This window comes from Nipponia nippon, unplaced genomic scaffold (assembly GCF_047370975.1).
Source record: "Nipponia nippon isolate SJK-2023a ecotype South Korea unplaced genomic scaffold, ASM4737097v1 scaffold_2, whole genome shotgun sequence".
Lineage (NCBI taxonomy): Eukaryota > Metazoa > Chordata > Aves > Pelecaniformes > Threskiornithidae > Nipponia > Nipponia nippon.
The window spans coordinates 54867646-54885916 of NW_028262336.1; the positions used below are offsets into that span (position 1 = coordinate 54867646).

Sequence of the window (18271 nt, forward strand, 5' to 3'; positions counted from 1 at the left end):
AAACCATAAACAACAATAGATTGTAACCCATATGGCAAATGTGGGAACACTTACATGACAGTTTTGAATTGTGGGTTTACAGAAGTCAATGGGAGAGTTTCAGCTGATTTCCATGAAGCCAGGATTCATAAGGCCACAGAAACATTGGTAGAAAGAGACCTATGGAGGTCACCAAGTCCAGCCTCTTGCCTGAAGTGGGACTGTTAGATCAGATTTCTTACAGTGTACTAGAGAGATAAAAGTGTAGTCAGAAAAAGGTATGAGTGATTTCATTATTGTGCATGGACATATAAACACACACAGTGTGTTTATATGTACAAAATCTCAGCATACTACTGGTAGGAATTACGGGATTATCTTCCAAAACCTCCTGACCCATTTTACAGCTTTGTTTCAGATTTTTTAAAATGTCTTATTTTACTGTCTTTTGGAATAAAAAAAGCAAAACTAAACTATTTATGATGGTCATTTGCTGTAACTAAAATGTAAGTGAATTATTTCCATTGATGATTGCTACTCACAAACAAATATTTGGAGGTAGTTTTTCAAAAGAACTTAAACATTTACCAACACCAAAAGTCTGTTAGAGTTACAAAGTTTCTAAATTAAGAGAATGAATTTAAAAAAAAAAATTGAATGGAAAATTATTACATAAAAAGTCATTGAAACAAACATGAAAAAAGAACTAATGAGATGCATAATTATCTTTGCGAACTACACTCAAGTTAGGTTCAAAGTTTTAGCTTTTATTCATGACCTGATAGTTTAAGTTGGAAATCAGGAGAGCTTAAGAATCTCTATTCTTGTCCATTTTCTCTCTTTCATCATGTGCATTTGTTTGCATAATACAGAAGAGCAGCAGGGCAGAGTAATTACGGCAATCAGTCTCTGAACACATTAATCTGCTCTAAACTGCAGGGAGTAAATGATGCAGAAAGAAATCCAGCAGAGAAATATTTCTTTTGTTTGTGGTAAATCTCATACCAAGTTTAAATCATGCAAGGGCAACTTGCAATTTATTTCATGGTTGCCTAGCTATAAGCAATTAAAATACCTGGTAAAAATGTTTGATTTTAAGAGGCTTATAAAGCATTTAGTTTATGTTAGTTAATGAACATGCTATTATAAACAATAACAAAGACTCCCCTTTGTTTACTCATATGGAGAATAATTCTTGTTAATCACTATACTTTTCCAATAGACTGTAAGTAAAGGTTTCCTATAGCAAATAAGATTTTTATTTCTCCTTTCTTTTCATTCCTTTCATTCTTATTTTGATTCTTACTCTCATTTCTTCTAGGTACTGTCCATAAAAATTTCAAGTCACCAAGAGCAAAGATAGATTCATTTGGGGAAAAAAAAAATCAAAACCCACCTACATAGAGATGAAATAATGTACCACTTTCAGATCCAGTTGATGGAATTTCACTGAATTTTCAGTGAAGAAGAGTAAGTGTGGGTTGTTGTTTTTTTTTAAATTACCTTTTCTTCTTTTAAAATAATTTTTTATTTGAATTGATTTTCATTAAACTTGAAAAAAAAGAGATTACAGGAGGAAAAATGTTTCATATCAGAGTTAAAGATATAAAAAGTGCCGTGAAATATTTAATTTCATGCCAAACCAAATGACTTTTCAATCTCCCTAGTTCTCTCATTCGATAAGTAAACAGTAAAATTTTGTGCAATGTTCAGCTCTCTGCACTCAAAATATCTTCCCTGTCTTTAGATTTGCAGTCAAGATGTTGTCCTATTACTGTGAGAGATTTTGTTTTGTTCATTTTTCTAAAAAAGAACAGCATATTGTCTTTAGCTATTCAAGTCATAACCCGACAGAGCATTAGGTGCAGAATTTTGGTGAGTCAGTACTGATATTCTGAGCACAGATGCCAAAAGGACACACTGTGTGCCTAACTTGGGAGAGAGAAACATTACCCGCCCCCCATCATTAAAGCCACATAATCATGTTTCTAGTGAAGGAGTAGACCACTGAACGAAACAATAGAATATAGTAAAAGAACATTTATGTTAATATTGTTTTATCGGCCTTTGAATGTGCCCTGTGTTTTCTAGCTGTTTCAGAAATCTGAAAATACTCACACTGAGCTAGTTATACATACATCTCATGTACAGAGTTATATAGCTTCTAATAAATGGTTTATAATAAGTAGCTTAAAGGAGGTTGAGTGCTGTGTGTTCTAACAAATCTGAATTTTCATGCTTACTTTACTTTAATTCATGTTTTATTAAGGTCTTGTTCTGAGTTTTAAGGACTTATGTAAAGTATTGTCATGGTTATCATTGTTTTGGAACAATCACTTGATTTCACCCTCCCTCCTGAAGTAAATTGAAACAGAGTAGGCAACATACTAACAAAGGAAGACTGTGTCACATCATTAAACTGATATGTCACTTTATAAAACAGCTGGTTTCCTAAACAAAGGAATACCAGTAGTGCTATCTAGACTTTACTAAACCATTTGATTCAGTAGTGAATGTTAGACTAGAAAGCTTGAGGATTTGCATAAGAATTATAATGTATAAAATGAATGAAGAATTAAAAAGAGGGGAAGATAAGGCTGGAGAGAAGTTGCTAGTAGAGTTCCTAAAAAAAATATAAGCCTTGGAAAAACTTGTAAACAATTCTTAATGACCACAACACTAAAAAATAACATTATATTACTACATTTGCTGCTGTCACAAATTTAAAGGAAGCATTGTCACTGCAGAATGATACCAGAATACAAAAAAGGGAAAATGGTATGATCGTATTGAGGATTGATTGTATAAATAAGAACACTTTTAACAGGAGAAAAAAGCAAACTATGAAAGAAAATGGTGCTAAAGCCAGGAATTCTTAATTTAGAAACAACAGAAGAGAAATTTGTAAGTATATTAGTTAGTATTATATATATTATTTAAAACTAATGTGATTCATCTGCAGCCAAGAAAATAATGAATAGATGACATATCAGGCATGGTACTTTCAGTAGTGAGTGCAAGGCATTAGTAATGCATAATCTGTAATATTTTCCACAGTTTTATCACTCATATTTAATAAAAATCAAGAAAGTGAATGCAGGTTACAAATCTAAAAGACCTGCTTTCGCAGACGGCAAAAAAAGGACTGTGCAGGAATATCATTGCTATATATACATCTATACATCCAGTGGGGGAAATGTGGGAGGAAGAGATTTGAACACACAAAATATATTTGTGTTAGAACTTAGAGAATAAAACCTTTCTTACTGGAAGGACAGCTGGGCACTAGAATCGACTGCCTAGGAGAATTCTATCATCTCCAGCATTAGAAAGTTTTAAGAAGAGACTGGCAAAAATCTGTCAAGAATGATTTAGGACACCTGATCTTGTCTTTGGGCAGCGAAGTGGAGAAAATGACATGTCTAGGTCCCTCTTTTGATTCTCTGGAAAACTTACTTTGAACAGGGTATCTTTTGTTTCTAACTCTTCAGGTCAATTAACTGAGCCAAAAAAAAAAAAGTTCCAGCTTGTTATAACTTGGGTTTGTTCACTGTTTATTGCAGTGCTCCTCTAAAACCAAGTTTTACTTCATCAGAGCCTCCAACAGTGAAGAAGGCAGACGACATGCCTCCGTAACAGGTTGGTTCATGATCTGCATCTGTCACTATCATTCCCTTACTGTAGATCACTATGCTATGATACAAGACAGCAGATCTAATGCGGCTTAAACCTTTCACATCCTAATGTGTAAACTGTCTCATTTCTTTGTCAGGATTATGCTTCATCTACCCCCTTTGGTTAATCTAAATTCTACTGTAATGTGAGGGTGGTGATAAGGACAGTTGGAGTAACTGCCTGGAGTTACTTTAGTCCCAAAAGTACACAACACTTGATAAAAACCTTGTTGCCACAGATCATATTAAATGTGACCTTATTGAAGAGTCATGACTGAAAGAAGACGGTATTTGCTCCATTGACAGCTGGGTGGAGAAGTCTTTAAAATAATCAAATATAGCCTATGAGCTTTGTTATTTGCATATAAATAACTTATTAATAATGTTATGAATATATTTCTGAATTTTTAATTCTATGCACCTATGCATATACTGTTGTATTAAATGAAAAGAAACACAAAAATTCTCATCTAAATGAAACTCCATAGAATCAATAAGGTGGCTCTATAAATGACAAAATGATGGGTTGAGGAAAGTTCCTTGTATTTTGAGCAAAGAAAACTCAAACATACTCAGAAATATGTTGTTATTGACTTTAGAAGACCAGAAACCTTGGTTACTCTTAAAACCATTGTTCAAAGAAGCTGTTGGACTCAAACCTCTGCATGCTTCCCTGATACGAACTCTTACATACCATTGCCTATGTCACCAACACTTGCTATACCAGCATGTGTCACATGGGCTGATAGTTCAATCAGCTGGCTGGATGTCACTAGCTCAGCTCTGTGAACACGGCAGGTGACAGACCACTCATCAGAACTTGCTTGTCAGAACTCTTGGTAAAGCAGTGAGCAGAGAGCAAGCATCAGACCCACGCTTCAGGTATAAGACCAAACTCACACTGATGAACCGAAGGGGAAATGCCATAGGAGATGCCACACAAAATCCAAGGAAAGTCTTCAGATCTGTCAAGAACGACATTCAGGGGCAGTTTGATTAAATGGCTGGTTTATCAAACTGCTGTTAATGTAAGCATTGTCCAAAGACATTAAGATTAAAATATCAACAACTAAAACTGTTAAACATACAATTAAACAATAAAACTTAAAGAGACAGTGCTGTAAGAAAGAGGCACTGGGCAGGGAAAGTGGAAATCTTAAACAAAAGTGGAATCTTAAACAAGCTGTATAACAATGTTTATATGTTAGCCTGAAACAGTCTATGGCCTTAAGATCAGGAATGTTACATTCTTTTATGCTGAAAGTAGTAATAGGCTGTTAACTGAACAAAAATAATTGGATCTCAAGCACAAACATTTAAAGAGTGCATTAAACCATCTGTTTGCCATCTCTGAGGAAGTATTAAATAAAATTCTACGTTTCTCACACAGAGCAGCTGGTAGCAACAACCAGATACACTAGAGTGTTTTACATCTCCTGTGTGGATGTTTTGGGAAACGGCATCACAAGCTTCAAACATACTTGCTAAAATATTGAGAGATTAACATGCTGTGAAAACTGACCTTTCACAGTTTATGTAAGAGGCACCTTAATATTCACAGTAATGATATAGTGGCATAGAGTGTCTATAGATATTTTTCTTATAGAATTAAAATAGTAATAATAAAAATGAAGACCATTGACTCATATCTTATTTGTATAATACATAGTTATACTCCTGCACTTTTTACAGTTCAGCACTAAGTGCTGAAAATCAGTCTTCAGCTTTTTGAGTGTGCAGAAATGTATGAAGTTTAAAATTAGGATATATGCCAGTAGAATTAGCACACTGAAGTCTATGTCTTCTTTTGGGAAGTATTTTCACTGCAGGTTGAACATATCTTGTAGCAAAGGCTTGCTATTCCCATCCCTTTTGGATTCTTACTTTCAAGTGGGAAGACAGATTGGATGGATTTTTTTTTTTCCCCTGGAAAAAAAAGGTAAGATGGACCTGTGTAAAGCTGCAAAAAGCAATTGCAGCAAGAAAAGAAATGTCAGAATCAATTAGCAATTGAAGACAGTGAACAGAGCTCTGACTTAGAAGAAGAAAAAAAAAAACACGATCTCATATTAGAGAAGAGTGACCCTTGCAATATTTGAGCAAACCAGGGAAACGAACTTTGAGTTCTGGAGATTTTAAATGTGTATGTGCTGGCTACACTGTGACCTTTAAACTGGACTTTACAGGTATAAGTTTTAAGGTACTGCACTTACAGCTGTCCTTTGTATAGGAGATTCCTATTCACATTTTGAAGAATGGGGATGTAGTCTTTTGCAGGCAAATGAAATTTAGCTTGCAATATGAATGTCCACTGTAAATCCCAGGGACTGGGCAGGGCAGAATTACAATTTCCATCCTATTTCCCAAATGATGAACAGACAAGAAAAAGTATTTCAGGTTCAAACCAAAGAATAAAGGTTTCTATTGCTTTGTGCTTTCAGCCATAAGAAACTGTCCACAGCAGTATGTGCTTCAAGCTGAGACACGCTAGAGTTTTTTTTCTGTTGTTCTTCATTGGCTTTTCCCCATAAGTACGAATACACTTAAGCACATAATGTCTTCTGATTTACAAACACGTTTTAGAAGAAAAATTTCTAATGTCTACAGTAACCAAGACAGAACATTATAAACTGCAAAAAGTAAAATAAAAACAACTGAACAAACCTGAAAAGCAGAGACATTTTCTGTTTAGAGTCATGATTTCCTTGCATAGCTGGGAGAAAACATGGAGTACTTTAATCCATAGTTGTGCTTAGCAACACTAGCTTATTGAGGCTGAAAGCAGTTATTTATCTATGCATGATGGAACAGGAACCAGGTTTAGAGGAAAATGGCCTAACAAAATGTTTCACAGAGATGGGAAACTGATAAGCTCAGCTTCAGACTAGGTTTCTGCTGTGTATTTCATTTTCCCACCATTCAAATGTCTGGGAATTTGGGGATTAAAGTTCAAAAACTCTTTTAGGCATAGTTATGCTTCATCTCTACTACATGTGGTTAGTTTCTTATTTAGAGAACTACCACAACAATAAAAAGTTATAAAACTGTTTTAGATATTGGCCAATGGACATGTGTAGCAATTTCTATTTTCACTTAGTCTGGATTCGCAGCATTACCAAGAGGCAATGTTTCAAACCAGCTGTGTACAGGAAAGATGAGAAAGAAGCCAGTTTGCCTTCACATAAAGGAATCTTCCCCTTTACAGTAATTATAAAGCATATGTCACACTTTGCCCAGTCGTACATACTTCTTACAAACAATATTGCTTAGCATGGGAACCACATAACGCCTCTAAAGAAATTATCTGTTACTGTTTTTTCGTTTTCAGGGAACTATGGCAAACAGCAGTAATGCTGAGCATTTCACTTTTAGTAAACTCAGTTCAGAGTGCAGAATTGCTTCCTGGGAGCATACTGGCTGGCGGTGAGATCAACGAGAAACCTGAGAGGTGTAAGATATGGTCTATATTTAAGGACTGGAGTAAATGAATTAGCTACACTACTGAATGCCTCAGATCTACCTCATGAATTACTGTTTTAATGGGAAATAGTCATGCATATCCCCTAAGTTATACTAGGCTTGATGGAGTAGAGTAGCATACCAAGTAATAATTAATATATAGATTTGATATGACACGTGGTGGAGACACAGTTAAGTGTTAACCACTATGTCCCGATATGAATTATAACATTAAACATTAAATAATTATTTCCTGTTAACTTATTATTTCGTTCTTGAGGGCACTCTGTGCACATGTAAGTTTGATCTCAGCATTGGGATACAATCATATTATTTCTAATGTTAATTACAGTAATGGGGAGGCTAACTAATTGAACTGACTTCTGTCCTATTCTAAACACACTGTGCTTGTTGGACAGGTGAGCATAAAAATGGTTTTCTATTAGTTACAGCAAGTAAAAAATAAACTGTGTACATAGTCCAAACGTTTTAAAATTTTCTTTCTGGCTTTCTTAATTGTTCAAAGGCAGCTCTGTTTGGCAGTGCTGCAGTCTTTGTTTCTTTCTTTAAGAGGCAAAAACAACTGCAGACAGAAATTCACCCTAATACGGATGCAGATATAATCTCTGAGATTAAAAAATGCTAACAATAATGGGGGTCCTAAATACCAGAATTTCTGGTGAGTTGTTTGCTCTTTACTGGGATGCAAAATTAAATGCAAGAATAGCTTACTAATTAGGAGGAGCTATTTGCATCTACTGATCTGTACTGCTGTGTTCATGTTTGTGTTTGCCGTAAAGTTTAGTAGGAAACTTTACAACATTTTTTTAAAGAGATCTAGCTCTGCATTTGTGACCCTATTTCAGGACTGAAGTATGCTTGTAAAAGAGTAATCAAAGCAGAGGTGGACTCAGGCTAAGTGACATCTGTGGTCATTTGGAAAACCAAACTATTAGGTAACTACATCTGCTATATTTTTCAACTTCAGTTCCAAAAATTCACTAGTAATTCATCTGTTTTCTATGAGAAAATACTGCAGTGTCATAAAACACCTTGATATAAAAGACTCTTCATTTCCATATATATCTGTCTCTACCAATCAGACTCACATTTCAGCTTTGTTGAGTACATATGGCTGAGAGATGATTTTAAAAAGAAACACGCGTCGTGTGGTTAATAAATTTAAGGAATGTTGGCTTTCTCCTCAAACTACCTTCAGATCTGGACAAATGAAAGCATTACTCTGGGCACCAGGCTGCACTGACCAGCAGAACAGAGACAGTTTATCCTCCTGCTGTACAGGAGGAAAAGCAAGGCTGGCTGCTGCCAAGGAAAGGTGCTATGTGTGTGGAGTGATGGAAAAACAGCAACAGCAAATCTTGTTTTCCAGGGCTCCTCTTCTGGTAATCTCTTGTGTTATTGTCGTGGTTTACCCGGCAGACAGCTAAACACCACAGAGCCATTTGCTTGCTCCCTCTGCAGCGGGATGGGGGAGAGAACTGGAAGAAAAGGTAAAACTCATGGGTTGAGATAAAGACAATTTAATAGGACAGAAAAGGAAGGAAAAATAATAATAATAATAATAATAATAATAATAATAATAATAATAATAATAATAATAATAATAGAAGAATATACAAAACAAGTGATACAAAATGCAATTGCTCACCACTTGCTGACCGATGCCCAGCTAGTTCCCAAGCAGCGGCCCTGCCTACCCCGCCCCCAGCCAACCTCCTCAGTTTTTGTTCAGCATGAGGTCATATGGTATGGAACACTCTTTGGTCTGTTTTGGTCTGTTTCCCCTCCCAGCTTCCTGTGTACCTACAGCCTTCTCACTGGCAAGGCAGTATGAGAAGCTGTAAAGTCCTTGACTTAGTGTAAGCACTGCTCAGCAACAACTAAAACATCTGTGTGTTATCAACATTATTCTCATCCTAAATCCAAAAGACAGCACTATACCAGCTACTAGGAAGAAAATTTACTCTATCTATCTCAACTAAAACCAGGACAGTTATTTATACTGCTGAGAAACTTGAACCAGCTCTGAAAGTTTTGAGTCCTACATGCCAAACCAGAGCCTAAAAATTATGTTTGGGGGAAGGCAAAGGCCAGAATATTGCTTCATTTCTGCTACAGGATTCATTACATGTTTCTGAATGTCACATGTCGTTTTTATGACATACATTTATTTTACATTCACATGGTGCATAGTTGTTGTTATTAGGAATGTTTTACTTCCTTATGGCCTTCATGATAACCAGTTATGAGTCTCATGTAAATTCACATAGCAATTGAAAATAAAGCAAAAGCCAGTGTTCTAGCCTGCAATCTGACTCACTGAATTGCTATAATCTTAGACATAAAATTTATTAGATTTAGTGAACAGATCCCATTTTTGGCCAGGAATCACACAGGCTCAGTGCCAGTTCATTATTCCTATCATTCAATCATAAAAACTGGTATATGCTATTAATATGCTATTCACAGATACTGAGTGCCAGAAATAATCCTGATGTTAAATCAGACTTCTTGCATTATTCATTATGTCCTCTGTAATATTATTTTTGCTACTCAGAAACAAGCAGTATTGCCACTTTGGGAAATAAGTCATATGCAACAGTATTTGTCTTGTAGGGCCATCTGATGAAATTTCTAAGCTTTGATATAATTAAACGCAAAGATCTATGTTACTGCAATGTTGAGGCTAAATTTCATGTTGAGAAGCTAATTAAAATGACCAAAAAAGTACAACATAATCTCTTCTTTAAGATCTCCCCTCTAAGGCCCTTGATTCTCAAAGCAAGGTCAACTAATCTATGCCATGAAGCAAATATATGTTGCAGAATATATTTTTAAAAACACAGATTTTACACAGTTAAAATGTCGTTTGACTTGGGGTTAGTCACTTGGCTAGTGTGATTAAAAATCTGCAGTCAACAACAGAGAAGGGAGCAACATGGATAGCATGAAATCTAATCTTTGACTCTTCAGTACAAATGATCTTGTATCACTCAGCTGACCACCAGTAATTTCCACCTAAATCTACAGTGTTATTCTTATTTTCCCCCGGCCATCAGAACCACACTGTGTCTGTTGCTATGTCCCATAACTCCAGTTTTGTCTTATGCAAGACCATATTTCTAATACCTAAGTGTGAAAACTCATTAGCTTTCTCAGCAGGACTGCAAATGTAGTATTTAAGACCTGTATTATTATTAGTACCATTTTTAACCAAGAAATACATTTTTTATCATTATGGTTATTTGGTTTACCTCACTGTTAGTGCAATCAAAATCAATTCATATATGTCACTATCTGTATATGCATAGGAAGGCTATGTTTTAGAGTCTAATTATTTTTAACTCAAAGCATCAAGGAAATTTCATCTTGGAAAGTCTTTTTATTTGTTTCTCAAATTTCTTTCTTCAGAAACTCTGTATTCATTAAGCAGAAAAAATTAATAACTTAAAGGCATTGGTGCAGAAAAGTGAAAAAAGGGCTTCTTGAAAGTAGCTTTCATGCTCTGAACAAGCTTTCTGTTTCAATTTCTTTTCCTGCCCTCCCTCCCATTTTCAAATCATTGGATGCATAAGGTTATTTGTGGTGTTATCAAATGCCTCCTGCCATACTGACTGTGATGTATTTCCTAACCTTTACTCTGGCTTTGACTGGGTGATCCCAGCCACAGCATCAAGGTAATGGCTCTTCTGCAGCAAAATTAAATTCTGTCATAGCCAGTTGTTTGGTTCCACGTTGTGATAAACTAATCAAAAAGTTTATGCATTTTTAATAGAAGTCAGGAAACAGTGAAATTCATGGAATCAAAGGAAATTTAAAATATAAAAAGAACACTGATTATTTGCCAATATGGGATTTTTTTGTTTTGTTTTTTTTTCCCATCACAGCTGTTGACTCGTTCCAACACATTCCTGACATAACCTTTGCAGGCATAGATTCTAATGTATTTCTCTATTTTCTTTTGTCACACTAACTACAATGTCATCATATAAAAGTGTTTCTGGGTATTTAAAAAGCTGACCAATAGGCCAATGTGAAAAAAAAAAAAATAGGATAAAGATGGTCAGATGCTTATTGTGTAAGTTCTATATGCAGCAGGATCATTTGACAGTGCCTTATCTAGCTGCAAATGAACCACACTAGACATGCAAAGCTATCATCAGCACTGAATCATAGAATGCTTTGGGATGGAAGGGATGTTTGAAGGTCATCTAGTCCAACCCCCCTGCAATGGGCAAGGACATCTTCAACTACATCAGGTTGCTCAGAGCCCCATCTAGCCTGTCCTTGAATGTTTCCAAGGATGAGGTATCTACCACCTCTCTGGGAAACCTGTTGCAGTGTTTCACCACCCTCATAGTGAAAAATTTTTTCCTTGTGTTCAGTTAGACTCTGGAGCCAAAAGTGCGTTTTGTATCCCAATGTGCAATTAGGAATTGGCCTTGGCCTTCCTGATCCCATCCTTATACAACCGGGCAATGTCCCTGTACTCTTCCCAGGATACCAGTCCCTGCTTCCACTGTCTGTGCATTCTCTTCTTGCCCTTTAGTTTGACCAGCAGGTCATGACTCAGCCATGCCGGCCTCTTCCCTTTCTTGCCTGATTTCTTGCACCTGGGGATTGAGAGCTTTTGCGCTCTATGGAAAGTGTCCTTAGAGATCTGCCAGCTCTGTTCTGTTCCCTTGTCCCTGAGGGCCATTTCCCAGGGGATCCTGTTGATTAACTCCTTGAAGAACTGCAAGTTTTCTTTCCTAAAATTCAGGGTCCTGACTATACCCTTCACCTGACCCTTATCTCTGAGGACTGTGAACTCCACCAGTGTGTGATCACTGCAGCCGAAGCTGCCTCCAATCCTGACATCACCAATGAGCTCACTTGCATTGGTGACCGACAGGTCCAGTACTGCATCCCCTCTGGCAGGGCTGTCTGTTACCTGGCTTAAAAAGTTGTCCTCCAGGCACTCCAGGAGTCTGCTAGATTGCCTACAGCCTGCCTTGTTACTTTCCCAGAAGATGTTGGAGTGGTTGAAATCCCCCATCAGGACAAGAGCCTGTGAGCACGAAGCTTCCTGTAGTTGGAGAAAAAAGGCTTCATCAATAGGTTTCCCTTGATCAGGTGGCCTGTAGTACACACCAACCACGAGTTTCCCTTTGTTGCCTCGGTCTCTAATTCTTACCCATAAGCTTTCAACCTGCTTGTGGCTATTCTTCAGGGACAGTTCTTCACATTCTATCCATTTCTTGACATAGAGGGCAATGCCTCTGCCCCTCCTACCTCACCTATCCCTTCTGAACAGCCTGTAGCCTTCGATAGCTGCACTCTAGTCATGGGACTCGTCCCACCAAGTTTCAGTAATGGCAACTAGGTCATAACTTTCCAGCAGCACGGTAGCTTCCGGCTCCTCCTGTTTGTTGCCCATGCTGCATGCATTGGTGTAGAGGCACTTCAGCTGGCCTGTCGTCCATGTCACCTTCTTGGAGGAACACCCCTTGGTTCCCTTGAGGAATTTTTCCAATATTTACCTGTTGGCTCCTATTACCTCAAGAGCCCCCTGCTCATGCCCGTAAGACTTCAACTGTGCTGCAGTGTCTCCAGCATGCCACAGATCAACAGGCTGAGGGCCCTTGCTAGCACCCCATCCCCCAACAGTACCCCATCCCTCTAACCGTGCCATGTCATCCCACCACTTATCACAGGCAAGCCTGATATCAACCCCTTCCCCCTTCAAATCTAGTTTAAAGCCCTGTCAATGATCCCCACAAGTTCCTGAGCAAAGACCCTCTTCCCTCTTTAAGAAAGGTGAATCCCGTCAGATGCCAGCAAGCCTGGTGCCATGTAGGCCATCCTATTGTTGAAAAACACAAAATTGTGATGATGACACCAGCCACAAAGCCATGTATTAATGGACTGGATCCATTTGTTCCTTTCAATGTTCTTGCCCACAACTGGAAGAAGGGAGGGAAAAATAACGTGTGCTCCTGATTCCCTCACTGTCATGGTTTAACCCCAGCTGGCAACTAAGCACCACACAGCAACTCACTCACTCACCCCTGGTGGGATGGGGGAGAGAATTGGAAGAGTAAAAGTGAGAAAAGTCATGGATTGAGATAAAGACAATTTAATAGGTAAAGCAAAAGCCACACGCACAAGCAAAGCAAAGCAAGGAATTCATTCATTACTTCCCATCGACAGGCAGGTGTTCAGCCACCCCCAGAAAAGCAGGGCTCCATCACATGTAATGGTTGCTTGGGAAGACAAATGCCATCACTCTGAACGTCCCCCCCTTCCTTCTTCTTCCCCCAGCTTATATACTGAGCATGACGTCATATGGTATGGAATAGCCCTGTGGCCAGTCTGGGTCAGCTGTCCTGGCTGTGCTCCCTCCCAGCTTCTTATGCACCTGGCAGAGCATGGAAAGCTGAAAAGTCCTTGACTAGTATAAACACCACTAGCAAGAACTAAAACATCAATGTGTTATCAACATTATTCTCATCCTAAATCCAAAACACAGCACTATACCAGCTACTAAGAAGAAAATTAACTCTATCCCAGCTGAAACCAGGACACTCACCAACCGTCCCAAGGTTCTGAAGTGTCTCTTGATTGCTTTTGGACTATGGGTTGCAGCTTCCTCTCCACCTACATGGAAGATCAATAACGGGTAGTAGTCAGAGGGCTGTACCAGGCTGGGAAGTTTCCTGGTGATGTCCTTAACCCGGGCCCCAGGGAAGCAGCAGACTTCCCTATGAGGAGGGTTTGCCTGGCATATTGGACTCTCTATTCCCTTCAGAAGGGAGTCACCTACATCTATAACCCTTCTTTCCTTCCTCGTGGAGGTGGCTGTGATACAAGGGGTAGGCCTATCTAACCTTGGAGACACCTCTGCTGTAGAAGGACTATCATCCACATCCTCCCTTGACTGGCCTTCCACTTTCAGAGCCTCATACCTGTTGGACAGAGGCACCTGTGAGGGTGTAGTGGGCAAGGAGCGAGTTCGCCTTCCACCCTGAGCATGGTCTTGCCTCCATTCACTTCTTTCCTTTAGGCTGCTGCCTTCAGCCTGGCAGTGGGAGGATACAGGGTTCCCTTGATCTTGAGTATTTCGTATTTGGTGCTCCTGTTTCTGTCTCAGGGAGGGCAGAGCTTGGCTCCACCAGTCTCTTTCTCAGACTCCCTGATGCTCCTTAACCTTTCTACTTCCTCTCATAGCTCTGCCACCAAGCTGAGCAGATCATCCACCTGTTCACACCTCACACAGCTGTCCTCCCTACTGCCAACTGTCACCAGTGAAAGGCTGTGGCACTCTCTGCAGCCTGAGACCTGGGCGGCTGCATGGTTTGTTGGGAGCACAGTTTGGGTTGCCACATCCATTCTGGTGGTTGTGGAGGATATGGCCTTCTGCCGGGTGGAGACCATAGCTGAGGTGCTTCTGAGAGGGTGATGACCACCGGCTGAACTTACCTTTTGAGCTGGCAGACCTTCAGCACCCTGCCTCCAGGCCCTGCCTGCGTGAACTGCCGCGCAAACTGCCGCACCGCGCCCTTTCTGACGCGCCACGCCCTGTTCGCCCGTCCTGTTCGCCGTGCTCCTGGTCACTCGCGCTCCCTAGGGGCCGTTTAAATCTCCTGCGGTTGCTCCTGGCTACGCCCCCCGCCGCGTCAGCCTCACTCCTGAGAGCTGGCGGCTCCTGGCGGTTCTCTCCGCACGTCCGTGGGTTTCCCGGGCTCCAGGAATCCCCCCTTATCCTCATCACCTCGCACTCAGCCACGGAACTTACCCTTGCCAGCGCTGTGCTCCTTGCCTACTGAGACAAAGAAATAAAGAAAAAGGAAAGGGAAAAGGAAAAAGAATATAATATCATAACTATATTGCATAAACACTCCAGCTCAACATTTTTTTTACTGTAAGTCTAGTTTTTATTATTTATAACACCTTCAAAACCAGAAAAACACTAAACCAGAACATAGCAGAATTTAGGCTGGAGTGAAAAACATTAAAAAAAAAAAGAAGCTGATAACTTAATGTAGAAGGTTCCCTACCTGTCTTTCGAAGGAAAGGCACCTCACAACAGCTCTTTTTGTATCAGTACCTTTAGCAACTAAGTATTCCTGAAAACTGTATTCCAATTTCCTTTCAGACAGAATGAAGTCAAGAGTCATGTGGAAATGAGTGAAAAGTCTTATTTCTTTGTCAGTTGTGTTTTGTAAGATTTGTAACAGGCAAGTGTATTTCAGTTTACATATAAGCTTCGCAAAAGTTAATTTCAAAGCAGCAGTGATAACTTACAGTTACTGCCAGTTGCTGGCTGCGTTCATGCTGAAAATCCCTTTGTTCAATGCCTGATATAAGTAAGTGCGACCATGTTTGTTAGAGCCTGTACTGTTTGCCATAGCAGAGCACAAATGCCTGCTGAAGTTGAGCCCACCACATGTTCATCCTGTGCAGGCCTCAAAGTCTGTTTGGAGTCAGACAACTGTGTTGACACTATGTTCCGGCTATCTCATGCCTGTTCGTGCTTTCCAATAAAATACTCACGCTTGCCTTCTGCACGCCCAGCAGGAAATGTGTAGTGGTTATGCAACTCCTACACTGACTTCCAGTGAATTTATCCAGAGACACGTTTGAGAAAAGCTGTGATCAGGAAGAGATATATCTCAGGACCATCCACATTTTCTGCAAGGAAAGTAAGCCCTTGGCATTGATACAAGGAATACCTCATCTCTCATTCACTCTCAGATACGTTTGGGTAAAAAGTAAAGCAACTGGAAGGTTATCAAGAAGAAGTAATACTGTGTGTGTGCAGTATAGGGAAGTTAGTTGGATGCTACTGAGATAATTGGAAATTGAGGCAGAAATTTCCAGGTATGTATTTGGATATCTAAGTAAAACTCTGTCCCTGCATAGTGTTGCATGAGAAACTTGTTCACCATTCCTCACTCTGTTGGCCTGCATTTGGCATATATTGCATAAAGAAACTTCAATAAAAGTCTGCAAAAGCCATTTAGATGAGAGGTTGGAATGCCTTTCCTGCCATAGTCTTTCCTGCCATTTTGCTCCCCTGAGCTTGAGGATGACTGAGGGCTAGACCTGGATTTGTCAATGAGCATCTGTCAGTCTTAGGGCTCTGGCAGGCAATATTTCAAGACTGCTACCAGTCAGAGGCAGTAGTGGTTTCCTACAAAGATCCCATGTAGACTTTTGTAACGGGGAAAGATTTAAAAATCTGTATTATGCACTTGATGCAGTAAGAAAAAAAACGCACTACATTCAGCTTTTTAAAATTCAACATTACTGGCCCCAGTGAAGCTGAAGACAGCCTGGAATATCTCCTGCCTGATGGCAGGATACTGCTAAAGAAAAAAAACATTTCATGAATGGAAATGTGAAGCTATGTCTAGGACTTGCAAATACTCACAAGATACCAAATCTGTTTGTTGAAAGGCTGGAAGATGAGTTCTCTGAAATGAAGATATTTTTCTTGGTTTCTCAAATATTACCTTTTACAGTAGGATGCTACAGAAGGTAAATTTCAACATTAAAACATGTCATGATATCTTGGAGGAGTGTGTAAAGTCTCCGGGTCGCAGGGAAGCCTGCAAATGGCTACACACAAGCCAGCAGGAAGGACAGGTGGAACAGGCACCTCCATTAGGTCATGGTAAAAGATTAGGACATGCAGCTCACCCACTTCCATCACTGAGCACTTTTGTCAACAAAACATTGAATTTCCAGCTCTTTGCACTAACATGCAATCAGTGCTACAAATTGGGAATTAGAACACATATGTGAAGTCAGGAGAGCAACGTGATATGGATAAAGGTAAATTGTCAGCTCTGTCAAGGGAAACTGAATACAGTAGTCTTTGGGGACAGGGGATTGCTCATTCTAGGTCCACTGGAGCCCAAGTTGTTTATTGCTCAAGCCAAGGGGGTTTATCCCGCTCCAGTCCCATACAGCCAGGCTGCTTCAATTCCCTCTCCCTAGATCCTACCAGCAGCGAGGCTGAATGCTTATTACCACTAGACACGTACATGCACAAAATACAGACAAGGCTGGCTGCACAAACCAGCACAGAGGGCAATGCCTTTGCTGGCACAGCTGGAGACCGACATCTCTGCAAAATGGCAGGGTTGGGGGAGCACCACTGTGGGGCTGAGCAGGGACAGTCAGGGCTGCTGTTGCCCTCAGGGCCCTGACAGGAACAAAATGGAAGTATTTATTTCTCCGAAGTCTTACATATATGCTTAAAGGTTATTTGTCCTTTTGCTAGAGAGGTAGATAATATCAGGAATAATTACTTCTCTCAACTAAACAGGGTAACAATAAATGCTCACAATAAGACCTACAGTACAGTAAGCCAACTCTTAAAATGTACATGCATCACTAAGTTTTATGCTCAACAGATATCATTTAAATAACACCCATATAAAGAGAACGTCTATATTACAGCACCCACTGTCAGAAAATAAGATGACTATTCTTGAGTCTGCTACAAAAAGTAAGACTGTAATGGCACTCATTTGACATTAAATGCGATCCACTCTTGGGCTAATAAAGACATTTTCAGTATTAATGAAATTAATCCAATACTACAGATTTTTGTCTGCTCATTACAATAATTTATTCATAAAGTGTTCAGTTGTTTCTGTGAGACCCTGATGGAGAGTTGTACCAAGTAGAGACATTTCTAGGAGCACTTCTAAACTAGTCTCCAGCTTCTCTCTGTCCCTTGCTGTACCTGTTAAGCTTCTTCAAGCAGCCAAAATCTGCAAACATCAGCCTACTCTAACATTTTCTAAAATGAGTCCATGATCTGTGGGGACACAAACCTTTAATTCTTCACATTTATGTGTTTTCAGTTCAGCATTTCTCTCACTGTCATACAGTTTGTAAGACAGGCTGAGAGAATACTGACATAGAACAAATAATAAAACAGAAATGAAAATAAGCAGTAAAGCCAGGGTTTATTAGTAATTTGAAAAGATTTGTTAAAACTGTTCACATCTTCTGGCTGGAAACACCAGCCAGAAGAGAATTTGAGCAGCTATTTTCAAATAATCACTTAAAAGAAAAAAATACTTAGAATCTGGTGCAAAGTTTACATAAGATAACCATGACCAGCAAGACAATAGGTATGA

At 39.3% G+C, this 18271-nt stretch overlaps 1 long non-coding RNA gene across 2 annotated transcripts in view; it reads right to left on the minus strand.

Annotated features, from left to right (window-relative positions):
• The window catches only part of LOC148055788 (uncharacterized), a 31859-nt gene extending 25461 nt beyond the window's left edge, over positions 1-6398 (minus strand). For both annotated transcript variants that reach the window (XR_015705141.1, XR_015705142.1), the window contains exons 1-3: positions 6318-6398; positions 4554-4618; positions 55-227 (exon numbers count right to left, since the gene is read on the minus strand). This is a non-coding gene — a long non-coding RNA (uncharacterized LOC148055788). The remainder of the gene's footprint in view (positions 1-54; positions 228-4553; positions 4619-6317) is intronic.
• Between the last annotated feature and the right edge of the window lie 11873 nt (positions 6399-18271).